This window comes from Prionailurus viverrinus, chromosome B1 (genome assembly GCF_022837055.1).
Source record: "Prionailurus viverrinus isolate Anna chromosome B1, UM_Priviv_1.0, whole genome shotgun sequence".
Classification (NCBI taxonomy): Eukaryota; Metazoa; Chordata; class Mammalia; order Carnivora; family Felidae; genus Prionailurus; species Prionailurus viverrinus.
This window is the reverse complement of record NC_062564.1, coordinates 161,025,527-161,049,236: the sequence shown is the minus strand read 5'-3', so window position 1 is coordinate 161,049,236 and position 23,710 is coordinate 161,025,527. Positions and strand designations below refer to the sequence as shown.

The 23,710-nt window shown below is 40.0% G+C and overlaps 1 protein-coding gene and 1 long non-coding RNA gene across 2 annotated transcripts in view; one reads left to right on the top strand and one right to left on the bottom strand.

The window, feature by feature from the left end:
- CRACD (capping protein inhibiting regulator of actin dynamics) overlaps positions 1-23,710 on the top strand; it is a 140,172-nt gene that overhangs the window by 55,222 nt on the left and 61,240 nt on the right. The gene's annotated exons all lie outside the window — the stretch shown is intronic.
- On the bottom strand, positions 4,110-10,245 carry LOC125164328 (uncharacterized). The gene is made up of 3 exons (XR_007151723.1): positions 10,163-10,245; positions 7,281-7,562; positions 4,110-4,159 (listed from the first exon to the last, which is right to left on the bottom strand). It is a non-coding gene; the product is annotated as an uncharacterized LOC125164328 (long non-coding RNA).

The window sequence follows — 23,710 nt, the reverse complement described above, 5'->3', positions numbered from 1 at the left end:
TTGCCCCCCAAGAGTTCCATTAGTGCAGCTGTGATTAAGTCCATCTGCATATCCACCATGGGCTTGGGAGACATCCTGCCTGCCACACTGTCAGCATGATGGATGGCCCAGCATCATGGCAGCTGCGGTGGATGAAAGCAGTAAAGGAGCTCAAATCTTCCAGTCAGCTGTTCAGCCTGCAAGTCAAAGTCCACGTTGGAGTAGTTGCTGTTTTCTTCCATGTATCTGGTTGACATATGGAAAAGGGCAGGCTATAGCCCAAAGTGCTCACAAAATTTTCCTACCCTCTATGGCTTTTCTCTCCAATGTGACTGATCATTATAGGGTTTTTGTGTTTTCTGGGTCCATTAACCCTCATTTTTAACCTGGATGACTTTCTCTCCATTAGAACCAAAGAGCTTTGACTAAGACAAATACTCAAAGCACAAATTTTTGCATCGTTTTGTCCAACCAGCAATCCAATTGCTTAATTTTCCAAGGTAAATTTTTATTTCTGAAGTTTCATTTAATTGAGGCTTATAGAAGACATTTTCTGTGCTTGGCTTGGTTAATATTGAGTCACTATGGGAAAGAGTGAATAAAACTAACCAAGGTAAATGATCTCTCTGGATTCCTTTGCCCTTGATTTCATTGAGGCACTTATATTTCCAGTTGGAAATCAGCATCTCTCTTATTCACTCAGTAAGTGAATGTATAACTAGCAACTGCTATGTTCAGGCATGGTTTATAGATGCTAGGAATGTGAAGATAAATAAGACATGAACCTTGCCCTCCAGGAACTCACAGTTTAGTGGGAGAGATTGACAAATAAACTAGTGATTACAATATTATAAATGCTATTTAGAAGGAACACTGGGTGTTGTGGAAACACACAGGTGCAGCACCTGATCAGCTTTTGGGGGAGCTCTGGGAAGCAGTTAAGGAAGACTTCTTGTAGGAGCTGACAATTGAAAGGAGTCTTGAAGGATCAGTGTGAGTTAGCCAGAGAAAGAAGCTGAAGGAGGACACAGTGTGTACATGGCATAACATGAGCAAAAATAGGAAAAGAGTCTAATTCTTTAATGCCAAATTATAAAGTTTTCATGTAAACTTTTATTCCTACAATTCTTTCAGAATAAAGAGAGTTGCCTTACATTCAGGTATTAAAAACCCTTTTATATTATAGGGTACTATTTTAAATTATACTTTTTTGAGAGAGAGAGAAAGAGAGAGAACAAATGAGGGAGGGATAGGAAGAGAAGGAGAGAATCTTAGGCAGGTCCCACACCCAGCATGGAGCCTGAGGAGGGCCTCAACTTAGGACCGTGAGGTCATGACCTGACAGAAACCAAGCGCTGGACACTTAACTGACTGAGCCACCCAGGAGCCTATAATTACACTGTTTTGAACCACAAACATTTGTTTAGGAAAGACACAATAGCTTGGAATCACCTCTGTCACTGCTGGTTACAGAAGTCATCTGACAAAAGAAACAAATTCAATATAGATTTTGTGTAAGTATGGAGAGGGTGGGAAATGACTTCACAACTGCAAGTCTTGGATATCATTGTAAATAAGCCTTTTAAAGATCACTTGAAAATGAAATACAATTAGTGGTTACTTTGTGGAGATCATAAATATACACCCACAGGATGAATGGAAAAATAAAACTTATTTTAAGCAAATGGACATTTGTGGTTTGAGATAAAATTTCCAGTGATAACATCATATGCAGATGAAAAAAAATTTTCCATTTTCAAGGTAGTAAAGCCATTTTCACTTCCTTCTCCTTTTTCAAATCCCTTAAATAATGAAGAGAACAAGAAACAGAAATTCAGACTTCATCTTTGATGAAGGTAGATGTATATAACCCTGAACTAGAATTTATGAAGACTAAAAAGTAGCAGAGGAATGGTAAGAGAACATCAAAGTGAAATCTAAGTTCTTGCCCTGCAGGTATTCAGAGAACCCCTGAAAAGCTCAGAAATAAAGACATCAGAGACCACAGGAGGCAAGGACTGGGTTGGGAGACCAAGAGGAAGGCTTTTAGGAGAAAGTCTGTCCAAGGAGCAGTTGTTCCCCAGTTCTGTCCCACACAGACAGGTAACCAGGCCTCTCCTATACACCAAATAAAATCAGTTTATTCTCTAGGAAGTCAACCAGAGGACCACCAGACTCTGAGATATCAGGCACAGAGGAGGTAGGAATGAGAAGCCCTAATTTATGCATTTGACAGTGAATACCAGTAGCCTGGATATGCCAGGTAAGGGGTTGGTAGATTCACTCCTAGAGAAAAGGAACTATCCTGGAGAAAAACCTAGAGATACGGACATTTGAAAGTCCCCTTTTACTAACAGAGCCCTCCCAAGTTTTGACAAGGAACGTGACTACCTAGAGTCTACATTTCCCAGGCTCTCTTGCAGTGAGTGTGACTACTAACTAAATTCTTTTTTAAATACTTTTTTTATTAAAATTTTTTTCAAGGCTTATTTTTATTTTTTATTTTTTGAGAGGGAGACAGAGTGTGAGCAGAGGAGAGGCTGAGAGAGAGGAAGACACAGAATCTGAAGCAGGCCACAGGCTCTGAGCTGTCAGCACAGAGCCTGATGCAGAGCTCAAACCCATGAGCTGTGAGATCATGACCTGAGCTGAAATCAGACGCTTAACTGACTGAGCCACCCAGGCGCCCTACTACTAACCAACCAAATTCTTATTTACAGTGTGAGCAGCTTCTTCAGCTCTCTTAAAAGAAATTTGCTTGTCCTCCCCTTTCTCTAACTTCTTCCAAGGATAGGATGTGGATGTGCTGCTGAGGCAGCCCTAGCCATGTGGACAAGGAAGACACTCTGAGGGTCAGTGGAGCAGCAAGATAGAAAGAACAGAAAGAGCAGCAGATTGTCTAGCACTACCCATCAACTATGGAATGTTAAAAAGAGAAAGAAATGAATTCCTGACTTGTTTGAGCCACTGTATTTGGGGACCTCTTTGTTGTAGCAACTTAGCCTGTAACCTAACGAATACACTTTGTGTATTAAAAACAATGAAAAAGACCAACCTGTCTTTTTGCCCAAATACTCTATGGTGAAGTCTACCAGTTCATATCATATGCCAGATTCAAAACAGCTTTTTAGTGCTTCATTATTAAATATGAATGGACAGCTAAGAATCACTAGACATTTGATTAAAGCAACCAGCATGAAAGGCAGAAACCAGAGTGAAGAAACAGGAAGTAGGAACTCAAAGGAATCAGAAGCAATGCAAGGAGCCAAAGAAAACTTCAAAGAAAACATAGTTAAAACCTCAGGGAGATAAGAGAAAGATACGACCTACATGAAAATAGAGTAGGATGCTGTTCGTTCAGAGAATAAGAATGAACTCTTAGAAATTAATCATTTAAGAAGCAGACAGTTCAATAAAAGTGTTGGAAGATGAAACTGTAGATATTTCCTGGAAAGTAAAATTAAAAAAACAAGAAGATGGGCAATAGTGAGAAAAAACTAAGGAAAATGGAGATTATTCCATTAAGTCCAACATATTACTAACACGTTTTGAATGACTGAGAGGATGAAATAATGAATGAGTCTGTCAAAGAAATTATTAAAAAGTTTGTATATTATTGATTTATAAAATGTCCAAGTTGAATAATAGTGTTTTCAAATTAACATATTTAATTAAACACATGCATAATTAAATTAATATATATTTTAAGAACACACTTGACTATATTTCAACTATATCCCTAAAATATTGTGCATGTAAATTGACCAGGAAGTCTTACAAGACTCTTTGGCTGGAGACAGGAAGGTAGTCTCACTGGGAAAATGGGAATGTGCCTGAGATTCAGGACCACCTTGAATTTGATGTGTTCTGGAAACTGTAGAAGGTTCTGAAGGCAAAAAACATTGAATGTGAAAGGGAGAGATCACCCTGGCTCCTATCAAAATTCACACAGTGATGGTTCCCCCAAACTAGGATGGGGGTTCATATGCTGGCAGTGATGTTCTAGACCTGATAATGATTGCCAGATTTCTGACATCAGTGCCTGAATAGCTAATGGTGCCATTTCCTGAAGTAATCATAAGACGTTACACATTTAAGAAAGAATATGATGATTTTTGCTTTAGACTTACTGAGTTTGAGGTATCTTTGGAGCATCCAAGTAGAGGTCTACTCTACAGATCTGAAAAACAAAAACTTTTATTAGCTTTTTGCTTTTTGAAAATTATTATTACTCCCTTAGACAGAACTGGTGTTCAACTAGTATATATTGGTATAGCTGTATTGGTTGCTAAAATTTTGAAATACCTTGTACTCATTTGTGAATCATCACTTCTTCTAAAACCCCAAATGCTGCCCTTCCCCATACCCTAGCTATTCTATCCCATTCAATCCTGTTTGCATGTTACTGTCCTGCAGTCCAGTAACTAAAGGGTTAACACCTGGCCTAGAAGTGGGTCTCCAAGACCCTGTTCCAGCCCTGCAGCTGCCCTGTCTGCTCTAATTGTTAAAGTTTTTAATTGAACTCCTGCTCACGGCTCATGAAGGCTGAGCACATTTCCCACATATCTATGTGTTTAATATGTGTCATGACCTTCCACCAATCTGGTCCCCACATCTGGTGGCACTGCTCTCAAGTCTCCCCCACTCCTGGCAGTCTCAGCTGCTCACTGCTCCCTGATTTCACTGCATTTTCTCACCTTCATTTCTTTGTGCTTATCACTCAGAAAACCTTTGATTTCTGAACATTCGCTGTTTTGTTCATCCTTCAAGGCCAGTCCATTTTACCTTCTACCAGAAAGACTTCCTCATTTGGAAATGATAATTCTCTCCTCAAAATAAGCATCCCTTTCCCATGGAACATACCACTTCCTCTCTTACATTAGGGATATCTTAGTACTTTCTATAGTCTTTTTTATCGTGGAAAGGCAATAATAACTGTTGAGTAAAGGAGAATGTAAATTTAAATTAAAGAACTCTCTGCCAGTTATCATTGGTATGTAGTTGCTGGTGGTTTCACCATCTCTTTAGAATGTCTGTGTAGCATAATCTCACACTCCCCCAAATCTCCCTGAGTCTGTTTCCTATAACATAGTATTTGATTACATACCAAAAAACCAAAATCAAATCAGCAACGACCAAAAGCAAACAAATACAGAAACGTGCTTGTTTTTTGAAGTAAAGTTGTTAGTACCTTCAAGTGGTGTTTTGGTCATCTCTCTCTAATGTAAAATGGTGAAAGTAATTTTCCATTTTCTACACTTAATTTAATTAATCTTTCACAAATGCTAGAGCAGAGCTTTTCTAAGGAGTGTTGCACTGTTTGCTGCAGCAAATCAAATTCCTATTGTGACACTGGCAGCAGAGGATGAGTCATTGCTTTGGCTGGGACGAAGTGTTTCCTGAAATCAGACACAAGAGCAGAATACCTAATGGTACCTATAATCTCTCTCCAACACTCTTCTGTTGCCCTTCACAGAAGTCAGGTAAAAATCAAACTTCCAGTGTTTGGTTGAGGTAGCAAATAATTTGCACCTAAGATCACTGGTATATGGGCAAATTTAATTTTTCTGGCATACATCTAATTCATTTTTTCTTTCCTATTTTAAATAAGATTCAAGCAAAATATAAGCGATGAAGTGTACCTCATGTGATGCCTCAGTCTGTTTTACCCAAGAGTGATGTCTGGCATTGCCCCGTGTAGATACTGATGGGGAGGAGGATGGGCAGTGGGCATTAGCCAGGACCTACAGAATATATAAGGCTGTGATTGCCAGTCTCAATCTGCTGGCCCAAGCACCCAGCCAGATCTCACATCTGCAATGCAGTTCTCAGCAGATCTTTATTTTTTCAGATATAGGAGAAGTGGAAATTCTTTGAGATGCCATTTTCGTATCCTTTGAAACTGGAGAATCCTGAATGGAACTACAGCAGCTAATCTTTTTCATCTCCCTTACTTTTTCATTGATATCTTTTAATGAGAAGATTATATATCTTTACCTGGAGCCATACATGAGAAGTGAATGTAAATGAAATTAGCTGACGTACAGATAACATCAGGGTCAAGAAGGAAAACATGCACAGTAGCATGGAGGGCAGTCTGCTGTTTCACACATGTTTCTCAGAGCAACTGTCAGGGACAGAATCCTGAGTTGAATACTCCATTGGCCGTTTTCTCCTTATTGGAATTAGAATGATACCAAAAGCAACTCAACAGTACCTGTACCTAACCTGAGTCCTACTGTTTAAGTTCTTATCATAACATAACAAATGCCCTACTGGGTCATGCATTCCCCCATATTGGAGTGTCTCTGACTGGGATAATTTAACTAGATAGAAGAATCTCATATGTTTGATCGGGAAACTTTAAGCTTAGTCAGCCCAGAAGGTAAGTGTATGGAATATGAAGAAAAGGCCTTGGACTTGTTCTGAAATTGGGAAATGCTCAGAATATAACCTCCAGTTTTTTACCTCTGTGGCAGCAACTTTATTCAATGGTGTATTTCCCAAGCACTCTTATTATTAGTGAGGTATCTAAGTTCTCAAAAACATTAGAGTGTACTCAGAATTAGCACTGTGTAGATGATTCCCACTTACCTACATTTTTTAATGTTTATTCTTGAGAGAGAGAGAGAGAGAGACTGAGTGCGAGTGGAGGAGGGGCAGAGAGAGAGAGGGAGACACAGAATCCGAAACAGCCTCCAGGCTCTGAGCTGTCAGCACAGAGGCCAACGCGGGGCTTGAACTCACTAACCACAAGATCATAACCTGAGCCAAAGTTGGATGTTCAATGACTGAGCTACCCAGGCACCCCTTAATGTTTGTTTGTTAGTTTGTTTGTTTGAGAGAGAGCACAGCAGAGGAGGGGCAGAGAGAGGGAATCCCAAGCAGGCTCTGTGTTTGTCAGTGCAGAGCCCCACACAGGGCTCAGTTCCACGACCATGAGATCATGACCTGAGCCAAAATCAAGAGTCAGCCGCTTAACCAGCTGAGCCACCCAGGTGCCCCACACTTACCTACATTTTAATAAGCTTTGTTGAATGTGAGAGGAAGAGATGCATTATTCCTAGGGCAAATGAGTTATACAGAGGAGTTTGTGCTCTGCAGCCATCATCTGTCATGGTAGTTGTAGGAAAAGTGAGGCTAAAAATCACTGACATGAGCCCCTTTGGGAACTATGTCTTCTCTTTCTTCCTTGTAAGAGTTGGGGCCCAGATGTAGTCAGTATCTTTTGAAGCTCTTAATTCTCTTGCTACATCCATCTTATTTGATGAAGCTCTATTCCCCTGATAGCCTTTTCTTACCTGGCTTATTTCTGTGTTGCGAGTGATTGATAATATAGCAGCCACTTTTCCAGCTGTGTGATCTGACCGCTATTGAGTGGCCACTGATAGTAACTCAAGAATCTGAAGAAAAGCCCATTTTCAGAGTTGTGTGAGGGATCTCATCTCCTTTCCTTTCTCCCCATGGCTGAAATCTTCTGGTTAATAACTGGGAGAGGAATCCTCACTGGAGAGTTGTATTGTGGTGCTTGGGAGAGGTTTTGCATGGGATGCTTCATACTCCAGGATTTGACAGTGTTTTATCTAGATAAAAAATAGGAAAGAGTAAATTATGCAAGGCTGAGGATAATTCTAAATGGTACTCCCACAGTAAATAAGTAAATTGGTAAAACATCACAACAGCACCAGAATGTAGAATTAATCTTTCAAGTGGCAGGGCTGTTGGGGTCCCATTAGAGAATACTCAGCTTATCGTCCTCGTACAGGCTCTGTTGCAGACAGACCAGGAGCATGATTTGTTTCCCACTGAGAAGTTGGGAGCATCATTGAGGATGGCATGTTGCAATTAGTTTTCAGAGAACTTCCTTCATTCAAGTTATTGGAAAATATTTCTTGAAATAACTTGTCCTGAGTCAGAGCTGGCGTCTTACTAGCAAAAATGCACATTTGAGGGACCCAGTTTTGCTCCTACATGAAAGATTCTGTGTTTTAAGCTTTTGGCAATCAATGTGCTCACTTTGGGTGAACTAGAACTACAGCTCAGCCAGAAGTATTTATTAGGTGCCTCTTTGCTCCCACCACAATTAGGTAGGTCACATAAGGATGCACAGAAGCAGAGGACATTGTCCTCCTGTAGCTTACAGTCTTCTGTCTGAGATAGCATAAGCATGGGTTTAAAAAAACTGAGATGTAATCAGGGCTCAATGCATTATTTAGAAGCACTACATCTCACTAAAACACCATGCATCCACCTTGACAGCTGTCTTTCAGGGTCTGCTGAAGCCTCCACCTCCACAAAGTCCTCCTGGATCATGTTAGGGGAAGGAAGATTCCTTTTGGAATGTGTCTGGGTTTTTGTTGTTTTTTTTTTTTTTTTTTTTACCCCGGAGGCCTGCAGCAGACCTATGGAGTCTAGTGACATTATTAGGATATAGGTTGGTTTCTAGCAACTCCCAGAAAAAAGGAGAATGCCTCATCTCATGGTTCTTTGGACTCTAATTTTATTTTTTTTAACTTTTTTAAAAGTTTATTTGTTTATTTCGAGAGAGTGAGACAGCGTACATGAGCTGGGGAGGGGCAGAGAGAGAGGGAGTGAGAGAGAATTCCAAGCAGGCTCTGTACTGTCAGTACGGAGCTCAATGTGGGGCTCAAACTCATGAACCGTGAGATTGTGACCTGAGTCGAAACCAAGAGCCAGACACTTAACTGACCGAGCCACCCAGGTGCCCTGGCATAGTACTTTTTTAAAGTTTTGCTTCAAATTACAGTTTTCAAGTTATGCCCCCAAACCAAGCTCAGCAGGCACAGAACCTGCTTTCATTAAGAAAGCAAACTTTCTTCTTTCATTAAGAAGTGGGAGATTTTGTTCAACTCCAAGATAGTTTTGGTAGTTGAGCAACAAAATGATCAAAGCCAAAGTGGAGATTTCAACAGTATGCACATGAGCTCTGGCTTTGGCAACATCAGGGAACTTATTTAATGACTTTTGGCAACTTTCAGCTTGTTCTTTCATGCAGTGCTTTCTAATCTTCCTTTAGCCAAAGTGAGTGCCGCATACGCAGTGGCTTACATTGACAAATGGTTATTGACTCTTAACATCTAAATATCTAACTTACTGGGAAATGTGGCAATTTTTCTTGATTAGCATTTCTCAAATATTTTTGACTTGATCTAGAGCAAGAAATATGTTTTATATCAGAACATATGTGTGTATAAAGTTGTGTATACAGACATAAACACACATACATAAACTAGAAACAAGCTTCATGAAATAGAGCTCACTCTATTTTGTATTCCACATTATTTTCTTCTTCTTAATTTTAGAGGATTCTTGGTCACAGCCCACTAAATTGATTGGAGGGTCCACTAAATGGGCTATTGCCCATTACTTGAAAGTCACTGGCCTAAGGATTCCCCTTAGTCCAGACCTCCCTGGGCTTTACATGCCCTCAACTGAAGATTTTACATCTTCTTCCGCTCATCCCCAGTATACACACATACTACCTTCATGACCACCAACACTACCACTAAACCTTTTGGATCATCAGGTAGAGACAGGCCCATTAGCTGCTACTGGGGATTTTTCTCCTATTAAGACTCCACAAATTTTTCTCATAGGAGGTCAGAATCTTGAAAACTTTATGAAATTTGAAAAACAACTTACTCCCCTCCTAAATTTTGAGTATTAGCAGGTGTCATGAACGCAGGAATTCCTGTAATATGTCAGGGCTAGTTCAGTGCTTTGTACACAGTAGGACTGAAGTAAATATTTGTTCATCAGTCATTGTCTTGGATCTGCACTAAACACAATTGAAGACAGAGCTCTTGCATAGATAACACTGACTTGTGTTGAACAGAATAGTGTTGCTTCTCCATAGATGGGCTGAGTTTTGTAGACAGGATATAAATGTGTAGGGTTATTAGGTGGAGTAAGAGTCCAGGCGGGGCATATATTCCTGAATATACAAGACACCAAGAAATTCAGACAGCATTCTGCTCAGATTTGAGGCTCATACATTAGTTATCTTTTTTAGAAAACTTCACTGAGTCAGACAATGAGGATGGCAAGAGGTGATAGGGATTGGGGATGTAAATTCTAGGTTCCTTCTCCATGAGCATTGTCATTCCTAGGAGTAGGGACATGGATCCTGACACAAAGAGACAGAATGATTTGATTCTCTTACCAACTTTCAGATTATGTTATTGCCTCTCCTAAGCCCCGGAGGTCCTTGATTTTGCTAAGTAGACATTGTGGTGACAAAACCAGCATCATTTGCAGCAAACTAGGAGTAGAGAAAACATAATGAATATAATTAGTAGATAATTTATGAAAAGAGTTACAAGTTTTATGAACTAGAATATTTTCTAAACTTGCCTTGCTTTTTACGGAAACAGTTCATAGAATTTTAGAATTAGGAACCTTAGATGGTATATAGTTTAATCACCTCATGTTATAGATGTGGAAATTGAGGTCCCAAGAAACTAGCAGATGGCAAAGGTGACTAAATAAACCCAGATCTTTAAGACTCTAAGGCCCATTTCCCCATATTCACACAACCTCTTGAAATGAAGAGCATTTCTCCTTGTTGCTAAGAAGCAGTAAACAAAAATGTGATCGTTGTAGCTACTGTTGGACTTGGTGATGCCAGAACAGACAAACAAACAAGAAGTAGCAATATTTGCCCAGAAGGCCACACTTAGCCACAATATTTGTGGTTTAATAGTAACTTTTGCAAGATTTCCTGATGTTAGTTACGGAGCTCCTGTGACTCCTTGAAGTGACTTTGGAGAGTGAGTTGTGCGGTAGATATCTGCATTTCTAAGACACCTGTCACTACAGAACTTAGATTACCCTTGGAAAAGTGATTCCCAACCATGAAAGGACAAAGGACAGCTACTCCCGTATCACACAGACCCAGTGGTTACTAGTCAGAGAGGTATCACATCCAAAATACAGTGACCCTTAAATCACTGACCCTTAGAATCTCAGAATTGGATTGCCATTTATTCCACCAGTGTCTAGTGCACGAGTTAATGGAAAGGTTCTACAAAACTGATGTAGTGGTTGCATTTTTGTTGTTACTGTATTTCTACCTAGAATAGTACAGTTCCAGAGTAAATCTGTTACCTGTCTGAGTTGTTGTCCAAGATTTATTCTGGTGATGAGAAACCGGGGGGAGGACAGTGATCCTGAAGGAACTGTGTCAACCCTGTCTAGTGCTCGCCAGTGAGAACAGAATAAGGTGCAAAAGAAACAAGCTTAGTATCAGGCACAAGAGAATGGTGTTCAGACCAAGAAAGAATAGCCTGACAGGACTGTCTGACATAATTTGGAATCCTGAGATAGGCTAAAAATTTTTTTTTAATCTTTGCAAACAGTGGTTTTGTTGTTGTTGTTGTTGTTGTTTCCTGTTCTCAGAAATGGTATCAGGCTAGCTCTACCCATAGATAGGCACAGAGGACTGCGGAGTTCTTATTTCTGTTCCATCTGAACACTCACGGTTTCATTCCTGCTCCCACTAGGGTCTGTTTTCCATAGGTCATCTACACAAGCAATAAGCACTTTGCCTGATGGATCTAAGACACGTTAGTGTCAACCTTCATCCGCTTGCCACTGGTGCCATCAAGAATTTCAGCTAAATATATTAAGAACTGATGTTCACATAATAGAACTAGTGACTTCTTTATCTCTAAGAACTTTTATGTGTTTAGGCATAGTTTGAGAATTTGACCCCAAATTTAGTTCTATCCAACAGGAACTAAGATTGTACCGCTCCTAGGTCTAAAAAAATTATTAGTGAATCAAATCATACTGAAATCTGTAACTAAATAATTATTTCACTAACCTTTATTGAGTCTCTGTATTATCAATAATTATGACAATTTTTGTCATGATTTCTAGCTATCTAACCACTTAGCTTATTTCTAATTAAACCAGTCAGAGACACCCAAGTTACTAAATGTCCTCTACTCAACAAATATGCCATTCTTCAGGGCTTATTTCTGGTTCATCAGTGCCACCCAGCTCTCAGTTTAATGAAGGTATTGATGTAAAGACACCCAGACTTTAAAATTGTTATTAGTTCAAGAGTACCAAACTGAGGTACTGAATCTTTTAAAAATCAGCTTGTTTTTCAAAGAAATAACTGACATGTAATATCACAAAGACTAAAAGTTTGCAAACATAGTGATGGGACCTGGTGAGCAGGAGGTATAAGTTACACTAGACATAGTGGTTAGACATTTTCATGTCAGAGAATGGGAAATAAATCCCAATGAAATTCCAGGACTTTTACATTAGTAAAATGTCTAGGGGTCTAGTGGCCTGGAGCATGTTGTGATATCTCTTCTAAGGTGAAGAAGGAGAAGTTGTTGCCTCTGGCCCATCCTACCACCAGAAAGAAGCCAACACATGGTAGGCCTCTGTGGATTTTGGAGGCAGCATATTCCTCTTTTGTGTGTGCTACTCTGGCCCATTTACCGAATGACTGGAAATCTGCTAATTTTGAGTAATGCCCAGAACACGAGAAGGTTCTATAACAGGTACAAGCTGCCCTGTAAACTGCTCTGCCATTTGGGCCATTTGATACAGCAGATCCAGTGGTGTTTGAGTGTCACTGACAGAGAGGGATACTGTTTGGAGCCGTTGGCAGGCCCTGTAGGTAAATCATAGCAAATACTCAGGATTTTGGAGCAAAACCCTGCTATCCTCTGCAGATAACTATGTATCTTTGAGAAACAGCTTTTGGCTTGCTAATGTTAGGCGGCTTTTGGCTTAGTAGACACTAAATACTTCACCGTGCACCACCAAGTTACCATGTGACCTGAGCTGCCCATCATGAACTGGGTGTTGTCTAACCACCAAGCCATAAAGCTGGGTGTGCACAGTATTCCGTTATCAAAAGGAAGTTTAGTATATGCAGATCAGGTTCGAACAGACCCAGAAGGCACAAGTAAGTTACATGAAAAAGTGGCCTAATTACCCATGGTCCCCATTCCTGCTACAATATCTCTCTCTCCCATTCTGTGCCTGTGGCCTCATGGGGAGATCCTTATGACCAGTTAACTTAGGAAGAGAAAATTTAGGCCTGGTTTATGGATGGTTTTGCATGATATTGAAGTACCACTCAAAAGCTGTAATGCTATAGCCCCTTTCTGGGACAGCCCCAAAGGACAGCAGTGAAGGGAAATCCTCTAAGTGGACAGAACTTCCGTCAGTGCTTCTGATTGTTCTTTTTGCTTTTAAGGAAGAATGACCAGAAGTATAAGTCTGTAACAGTTCGTAGGTAGTAACTAATGGGTTAGATGGTTGGGGACTTGGGAAGAATATGATTGGAAAATTGGTGACAAAGAGGTCTGTAAAGAGCTATGTGGATAGACCTCTCTGAACAGGCACAGGATTTCAGGATATTCATGTCCATGTGAGTGTTAACTAAAGGATGGCCTCAGAAGGATTTTCATAATCAAGGGCATAGAATAACACATTCTGTCGATACCTATCAGCCTCTTTCCCCATCTACTTGTCAACTGGACTGTGAATACAATAGTGGCAGGGATGCAAGTTATACATGAGCTCAACAACACTGACTCCACCAGCCAAGGCCAACAGAGACCAACACTGAGTTCCCAATATGACACCATGCCCTGGGGTAAACAGCTACCTACCTGGTTCACATTAATTATACTGGACCACTTTCATCATGGAAGGAGCAGCACTTTGTTCTTACTAGAACAGACACTCTGGATACAGATTTTCCTTTTTTGCATGCAGTGCTTCTGCCAAAACTGTCATCTGTGGACTTATGGAATACCTTATCTGCTGTAATGGTATTTGACACAGACATCATTTCTTTTTTTTCCTTTTTAATATTTATTTATTTATTTATTTATTTATTTATTTATTTTGAGAGAGAGAGTATGAGCAGGGGAGGGGCAGAGAGAGAGAGAGAGAGAGAGAGAGAGAGAGAGAATGGGAGAATCCCAGGCAGCCTCTGTGCTGTCAGGCACAGCCCACACAGGACTCGATCTCACAAATCATGAAATCATGACCTGAACTGAAATCAAGAGCCAGACACTTAACTGACTGAGCACCCAGACACCCCAACACAGACATCACTTCTGATCAAGAACCTTGATAGGCCTATGCTCATGGAATTCACTGGTCTCACCACATCCCCATCATTCTGAAGCAGCTGGCTTGGTAGAATGGTGGGATGGCCTTTAGAAGACTCAGTTACAGTGCCAGCTAGGTGGTAATACTAGGGCTGGGACTGTGTCCTCTAAGATGCGGTATAAGTCAGTATCCAGTATATGGGACTGTTTCTCTCATAGCCAGGCTTCACAGGCCCAGGAATAAAGGGCTAGAATTAGAAATGGTCACTTTTACCCCTAGTAACCTGCTAGGAAAAATTTTGCTTTCCATCCCCTTGACGTTAGATTCTGCTTGTCTGGAGTTCTTAGTTCCAGTGGGAGGAATGTTTCCATAAGGAGACACAACAGTGATTCCATTGAACTGGTAGTTGAGACTGTCACCCAGCCTTTGGAGCTCCTCATGTCTGTCAGTAAACAAGTAGAGAAAGGGATAACTGAACTGGCCAGAGTGATTGAGCCTGACTACCAAGGGAAAATTGGGCTGCTACTCTCAATAGAGGTAAGGAAGAGCATGTGTGGAATATAGGAGATCTTTAATGGCATCTCCTAGTACTCCCAGGTCCTGTGGAGTAATAGGAAACTACAGCAACCCAGTTCAGGACAGCTAATGGCCTGGGTTCTTCAGGTATGTAGGTTTATGTCACCTCACCAGGCAAAGAACCACAGCCAGCTGAGGTCCTTGTCAAGGATGAAAGGAATGTGGAATGCCTAGTGGAATAAGATAGCTACAGAGATTACGTATACATATAAAGGCTACGTACACATATTCATGTAAATATACATATAAAGAAAGCTATGACCACGTGACCCGTTGCTAAAACAAGGACTCATAGTTATGGGTATTTCTTCCTTACTTTTTAATGAATATGGTTGTATATATGTATTAACCAAATATTTTTGTTTTCTTCCCTCTCCTCTCCATAATGTAAGATATGTTAATAATAAGGTTATACTTCAGTATGTAAGTTATAGGAGAAGTGTGCATATTACTCAAGGACTTTGCATCCTCTTCTAGGGAATGGGTCAGTATGTTTTCTAATGTATGTGGGCTATTTGTATCATGTTAGTGGAAGTATGACTTTGTTATTGACTTTATTTGGAGATTAGGTGTGGTTTAAGGAGATGTATATGAGTGCCAGGTTGACAAAGGATGGAGTCTGATGATCATTTTGATGTGTCAGCTTGACTAGGCTGTAGTCCCCAGTTATTTAATCAAACATAAATAATGTTTAATTGAACTGTTGCTCTGAGGGTATTTTGTAGATGTAATGAAAGTCCATAATTCATTGACTTTAAGTAAGGGAATTATTCAAGATAATCTATGTGGGCCTGAATCAATAAATTGTAAGGCCTTAAAAATAGGGCTGGGGTTTCCCTGAGAGAAGAAATTCCATCTGTGAAAAGCAGCTTCAGTCTGTGCTCATGAGCTCCAGTCTGCCCTTCCTGAGGACCTGCCCGGTGGATTTCAGACTGACTTAGCCAGCCACCACCTGGTGGAAGCCAATTCCTTGCAGTTAATCCTTTAGTATCTCTTACACACACACGTGCACACGCGTGTGCATGTGTACTTCTGCCTCTATCTCCTACTGGTTCTGTTTCACTGCTTAAACCCTGATCAAGATAGCCTCAGATGTCCCTAAAAAGCTTTTGTCCTACTGCACTAAATATGCAGGGTAATCTAGCAGGAAGCTCCCCCTGCCAATATTTTCCACTCAAAGTCAGTCTGATTTTTTTACTCACAATACCTTCTGAAACTCAAGTGGAAACATTTGGCAGTGAAAAGAACCAGCACCCACACATCTTCTAGCATGTGGGAGAAATGTGGCCAGACACCGAAACTTCACATTAGAAATCATATCTGCCTCTGTTACTATTTCTAAATATTATTTGGTTTTGCTTGTGAGTTGTTGTAAGATGTGTAAAAGGGAGTTCTGAGCTAGACCAATGGGAAAAACAGAAAAATTTAAAATGATGTAGTTTTGAGAAATAGCAGGTCCCAGTAACCTGCACAGTCATTGTCATTTTAATTGATAGATCCTTGCCTAGACCTGGATTAAGTACAGAAATAGTTCAGTAGGTTTTGTTTTAGTATTTACAGTCAGTGCTGCTGTAATGTGCCACATACATTGCAGAAAATCAACATGCTATGCAAAATCATAAAACCAAAACCAAGTCTAATGGGAAAAATGGGATATTAACACAATACAAAAAAGATTTATCAGTGACATATTTTAAAAGAATAGGAACCTAATAAAAATAATAAAATGTTGTACGTGTTAATGGTAATGAAATATACAAACACCACAATAAATATGGCACTTTACCTTGGGAAAGACCTGAAGTTTGCCTGTGGACTGGTGCATTGGAAGGACTGCAGCTTGTGAGCTATTGTGAGGTAGAGGAAGGGAGGTTATACAAAACTGGACAGAAAGCTGCAATACCACATGTGTATGAGTGTATCTGCCAACACTGGTGGCGATCTGGGGTAACTGGTAGATATTTGAGGTGTATGTGAATATGCATTTTGCTACACACCTCACTTCAACTGGTCACGATATTCTCCATTCACCTAGTGTTTCTGGGTGAGGAGATAGCATAGATCAGTCACTGGAACACATATGCATTGCCAAAAAACTGTGATCACAGGACTGACTGTACTACATAAAGAGATCACTATCCTTTATCTGTATTCTCAAAATCTCAAAAGTTCTTTGGAAGTTTGGTGTAGATTTGTTTATTAGCAAAACAAGGTGACTATAGATGTTTTCCAGAAATACCGCATTTGGTTATAAAGTGCTGTCACAGACACCACTGGGGTCTAAATGTACCTTTATACAATCTGAAAAATTCTGATTTCTAAAACACATCTGCCCCTAAGGGGATAGGGAACAGTAGAGTGTATTATTGAGTGCTTTGTGTCAGGCATGATGATGGGTGCTATAGATGTAGAATAAACAAGGTGTAGTTCCCCATACCCAGGGAACTTGCAGTCTAGGAGCTAAAGCATGCTGTGTTGTTAGAGTAGATGTCTGTACATGCACAAATGGAGAACAGAGGACTTCTTTCTGGCTGGAGTGTTCAAGGACGTCTTTCCGGGGAACATAACGCCTGGAATGTGTTTGAAGGAACAGTTAGGAGTTCTCTAGGCAAAGGCAGAAAGGTGTTCCAGATAGAAGTCCATGTGTGAAGGCGTGAAAGCAGAGTCACAGAAGATTCCCAGTGACTACTTTAATATCATACAACGTGGTGTTTGCTAGGGCTGCATAGCCAAGTGCTACAGAATGGGTGACTTAAACTACAGTTTATTTTCTTGATTCTGGTGGCCAGCAGTCTAAGATCAAGGTGTCATTGCTGTTTGTTTAGGCTTCTTTCCTTGGCTTGTAAATGGCCGTCTTCACCTTGTGTCCTCACATGGCCTTCCCTCTATGTGTTTCTGTGTCCTGATCTCTCTTTATAAGGACCCCAGTCATATTGGATTAGAGCCCACCTAATGACCTCTTTTTACCTTAATTACCTCTTTAAAGGTACTCTGTCTCTGGGGCATCCTGGTGGCTCAGTTGGTTAAGTATCTGACTTTGGCTCACTCAGGTCATGATCTCACAGTTTGTGAGTTCGAGCCCTGCGTCAGGCTCTGTGCTGACAAGTTGGAGCCTGGAGCCTGCTTTAGATTCTGTGTATTCTTCTTTCACTACTCCTCCCCTGCTTGTGCTCTCTCTCTCTCTCTCTCAAAAATAAACATTTTTACAAAAGACTCTGTCTCCAAATACATATTCTGAGGCACTTGGGGTTTAGGACTTTAACATATGAATTTTGAGGGGACACAGTTCAGCTTGTAATATATGGTGTGGCTCAAAAGATGTATGAGGAAAGCACACAGAAGCCAGAGGAAGCTATGGTCAATTGTCACTGGGCTTGGTGACTTGGGAAAAGCTTCAAGGATGTAGGTCTTGAAGGATGAATAGAATTTCATCATGTTGAGAAGGAAGAAGATGACATTTCTTGCTGAGGAAACAAAAATTCCAAACTTTAGTCCTGGCTCAGAGTTCCACAACATATGCCATAGCCCATCCACCTAAGTGTCCAGGACCTCATACTTCCTGATACAGGCTGGTCACTGCCTTCTCTGCCTGTGACCCCTGACTTGAAAAAGCCACAGTCACTACCATCCCTGGGCCTCTCACCTTTGTTCCAGGCACCTCTGCCCTCTTCTAAAAGTATTATTGATCCTGTCTCTTCATATTCTGAATCGGCATAACAGCAAATGTCTGCCTCTCTCTGTGTTTCCCCAGAAAAGGAGACAACTCTTCCTTCTTCCCTCCTGACTTGACAGCCACCATGATAACCTTCCCTCCTCTCTGGAAGTAGAATCTCAGTCCTCAGTCTTCTCATGATGTGGCACTGGAGAGCACTCCTGCCTGACATGCCACCAACTCCTTAGTCTTAGTTGAAATGTGTTGGGATTACTGGTAAAAATGTGATAGCCACCGAGTGCTTGTGTATCACTGTACTTCTGGTCATCTTTTTTAACAGAATAATTTCTTCTCAAAAGCATCCTCATGTTCCAGAGCTAAGAAAAATTTTGTGAAATTCCCCTTAAATTAGTAAAATTATAGGATTCAGACAGTTGCTGCGTACTGTGCCCTAATGTACACTATTTACCTATATGCTTGAAATCAGAACTTTACCTAAAACATTAGGTTTATTTAACCAGAATGTTTCAGTCAACTCACTTGAGTTTACTGAGCAGTGTACTCTGGAGTGTAGGGGAGGTTTGTGTATCAAATATATGGTACCTAAAGAAAATAAAAGATTTTTGAAAGAGGGGCGCCTGGCTGGCTCAGTCAGTAGAGCATGTGACTCTTGATCTCGGGTTGTAAGTTCAAGCTCCCACATGTAGAGATTATGTAAAAGTAAAATTAAAATATTTTTGAAAGAAATAATGAAGACAGGTGATTCCCAGGGTATGTTCAGGGGAGCACTTGTCATGACAGAGACCAGAAAGTCAGCTTTGGGAAGCACTGCATATTCTCTGCTCTTTTGGAAAGCAATAATGATATCAGCATATTAAAGACTCTGAAAAGCTTCACAGTAAAGAAACATATTTAACTTTATTTTACCTGCATTCTCAAATGTAGTGGTCTTTGAACAAGAAGCTGGCACCAACCATAGAGCACATTCTGAGAAACCCCAGACCAAGACATTTATGATGCTTAAAATGGAGTATGATAAAAAAAAAATTCTGGGGGTGCCTGAGTGGCTCAGTCTGTTGAGTGTCCAACTCTTGATTTCGGCTCAGGTCATGATTCCAGGATTGTAGAATCGAGCCCCCATGCTCAGCGTGGTGCCTACTTGAGATTCTGTCTCTCTTTTCCTGTGCCCCTCTCCCCTGTTTGTGCACTCTCTCCCTCTAAAAAAAATTTTTTTTTAATTCTTTTTCTCCTCGGGAAGTGTATCATATAAATCCAATGCAGATAAATTGTATGCTTTCATTATTTTAGGTTTAGAAATGAAAATATAAGATTTACATCCTTATGACAAATGGAAAATGAATCAGATTTGCTTGACTTGCCCAGGGATTTTTAATTTTTAGAAGCTTCTATATAAACTAGCAATTATGATGCTGCAGCCATCAAATGGCATGTAATTATATCTATGAAATAATGGATAATGTGCACTCTTTTAAATGAAAAAAATCCCTAAAGTAATTATTAGATGATGAAAATAAATTAATTCAGTTCAGTACTTAAAGAATGAAAATTATTGTCATTCCTGAAGCAGTCTATATGCATATATAGGTTCTTTCATGTGAAAAATTGCAACAGAAAATTGCAGAAATATTAAGAAAATATGGCACCCACTGCCTTTTCTACTATAAATTCAGTCTTAGGACTTAAAATGGTAAATTTCCAGAGAGGCTGGTAAGCAGATGTTTCATAGCTAGTAAGAAATGGGGTCAGGATTCGAGCCAAATACTCTTGTCTCTGGGGCCCACACATTTAACCCCTAACTAGAGCTGTAACCAGTAATAAAACAAGTTTAGTGGGAAGAACATTTCTTCCTTCTCTTTCCCTTCTTCTCCCCACTGTCCTAACCACCCAACAAAAGTAAATTTATGTTATAAAATTCTAAAATGCTGTCTTAAATATGCTAATGTTGGAGAATACTTTGCTGAACTATATATACTTCTAAAGTATGGCAGTTGTATTTTGGAATACTTCACATTAGCATTGCAGAAGTGTTCTGTTTTGCTACATCGTTAAAATTGCTTTGATCTTTTAGACCCCCATCGGTACAAAAATAGTCACAGGAAGAGTTGGTGTTATCTGTGAAGAAAATAGCTGCTGGTAATGACCACGCACTTAATCCAGTTGAGTCTGTGGAGACAGTGCAACCCCCAAATCATAAACTGATCATAAAATAGTTTATTTAGTGGGTATTTATAGACATATGCTCAGGTTTTCATAATGGTTGTTGTGCAATAGAATTGCAAATGTTTCACAAAATTTAGCTACTTGCTTTATTCATGTGAGAGATCTTATACCAGACTTTGAGAGTCAGGTGGGGAACCAAGTAAGTCTAACTGCCTCTCTGATTTATAAAACTTCATTTCCTATTAATGTTGCTTAGTTATGGTTTGCTATCTGAATAGAGGGTGGATCTAAATGTCATTCCTGAATCTTTTCATAAAATTAATCCTGGAAAATTAATTAATTGCCCCAATCAATAGTAAAATAATCATAAAAACAAATATTTAAATTTTATTCCAGATGTAAAGATATTTATGACAGGAGGTGTAGTTTGGAAATGAGGAGGCAATTTATTTTTTATAACTGAGATGTGACCAAACACTAAGACTTTGGAGGATACTTGTGAGCTTCTGTGTTCTGATTCCTCTTCCAAAGAGAGATTGGTGTTCTTAGGACTTACAGTCTCTTTTTCCTGTTGTAAGAAGGACTGGTTGTTGGATGGATAGTTCAAGTAGGTTTTACTGTTCTCTTACCTTCATGATAATAACTAAGGCATTGCCAAAACAGCTTTTCCTGAGTAACTCTTGAGAAGTGCATTGACATTTGGACTTTGATACATCTTTCAGGATAATATGTGTGTACTCATGCCAAGTGAATGCCCATATAATGTGCAGTACAGAGTGCCGGAGTGCCTGGTTCACAAGCAGTCCTCAAATGGGGCCAGCTCTACAGACAGATCGCCTAAAGGAGGCCATTCTGTGCTTGCACAAAGTCCACCAGGTTCTCCCAGCTAAGGTTTCCATATCCTGGTGTCCTCCCCAAGGCTTTCTTTATCCTGTCCTTGACTTTGTATTCAGCTCCTTCCAGATTCATTTCACTTCCTATCTTCCCCAACAATATGACCAGTGCAGACCAATTTTATATGGTGGCTGCCACCATTCGGGCATGAAGCAATACAAAGGACCATATAATCCTTTTTGGCTGGTATAGAGCAATTAATTAAATACACAACTAGTTAGTTAAATACACCCATTAGTTAAATATACAACTAACCTGTTGTTATTCTAAGAAACTATAATTTAATTTGTCTTTCATTGTGGTTAATTTGGTTCCAGCTCAGCTAAACACCACCAAATCTACCTTGACTTTAGAGCAAGTGATGATTTTTTTCCCCTGTCCATAAATTCTGACATAACCTGATGTTCTCTATTTAGTTTAAAAGCTAGAGGGGCGCCTGGGTGGCGCAGTCGGTTAAGCGTCCGACTTCAGCCAGGTCACGATCTCGTGGTCCATGAGTTCGAGCCCCGCGTCAGGCTCTCGGCTGATGGCTCAGAGCCTGGACCCTGTTTCCGATTCTGTGTCTCCCTCTCTCTCTGCCCCTCCCCCGTTCATGCTCTGTCTCTGTCCCCCAAAAAATAAATAAACGTTGAAAAAAAAATTAAAAAAAAAAAAGCTAGATTTGTGGGTCCAGACTGGGGGTAATGATGTAACAACTGATACTTTTAGAATTTGCTATGGTCTTTTAGAATATTTCTTCTTTCTTTCTTTTCTTTCTTTCTTTCTTCCTTTCTTTCTTTCTTTCTTTCTTTCTTTCTTTTTTGAGAGAGAGAGAGAGAATGTGAGCAGGGGAGGAGCAGAGGGAAAGGGAGAGAGAGAATCTTAAGCAGGCTACACACCCAGTGCAGAGCCCAGTGCTGGGAGAGATCATGACCTAAGCTGAAATCAAGAGTTGGAAGCTTAACTGACTAAGCCACCCCTGGGGGTGCTAGACAGGCACCCCTAGCATATTTCTGATTAGAGAACTAAGGGTTAGATATTTCTGTAGTGGGAAAAAGGCAGTCAGTATAAAAGGAAAAAGGAAGAGTTTCATGTCAGAAATAAGTGGAATGTAGCACAAATTACTACTTGACCATTTATAATAATGCTGCCAAATCTAGAAATTAGGTGTCATTTACATATTTTGAGCTTTGGACAGTCGTAGAGAAAACATTCATTTATTTTATCAGTCCAGTTATATAATGATACCTGAAGCATCTTTCAGAATTTTTTAAATTTACATTTCTTAATTGACTCATATAAGGTCATCTCTTTTAACATTTGATTGATGTTCTTTGATGGTCTTCAAAAATTGCTACTGATTATAATGTTTAAAATTTTTTTTTAACGTTTATTCATTTTTGAGAGATAGAGACAGAGTGCAAGCGGGGGAGGGGGAGAAAGAGAGGGAGACAGAATCTGAAGCAGGCTCCAGGCTCTGAGCTGTCAGCACTGAGCTGGACACGGGGCTCAAACCCACAAACCACGAGATCATGACCTGAGCCGAAGTCGAACGCTCAACTGACTGAGCCACCCAGGCACCCCTATAATGTTTTAAAATTATCCATTGATGGGAGCCAGAAGCAGGTGTCATGAAAATCTCTGGCTCATACTCCTGAATTGATAACCACTGAAAACATACAAACATTCTGAAATCAAACCCTCCAGTTTGTTCTGTTTGTTTTTACCATTTTTAAGCGTTATGATCTCAATTATATTATACACACTTTCTTGTCTTTTAAATAATATACAGTGAAAAAAACTAAATTCCTTTTTGAGGACTATATGCTTACCTCAAAGCCTTATGTAGGGAGTCATCTGATATAACAAGTCTCCTTTCCTTTTAAACGTGATATTGTTATTTCAGGGACCACTGAAGTTTGAAGGCATTTGCACCTATATTAAGGATCCCAGACTGTTGTCCTTTTGTGATTGGTAACTATTCTCTCTATCTCAGTGTCTTACAGCTTAAGGCAAAGTGGTTTAAGCCACTTTTTCCTCACTTCAGACTTTCTTTCAGAAAGATCAGAACTGAAGATCACCAGAGGAAATGAGATGGTTACCTTACCTTGCACATCTTTAACCTCGTTTTTTGCCCAGATTTCTCTGTAGACTATGACCTGAAGAGGTCTGGGGGCTCTAATACTCAGATGGGGACTCATACCTGTGTGTTTTGTGCAGGTATTTTTTTTTTAATTTTTTTTTTAACGTTTATTTATTTTTGGGACAGAGAGAGACAGAGCATAAACGGGGGAGGGGCAGAGAGAGAGGGAGACACAGAATCGGAAACAGGCTCCA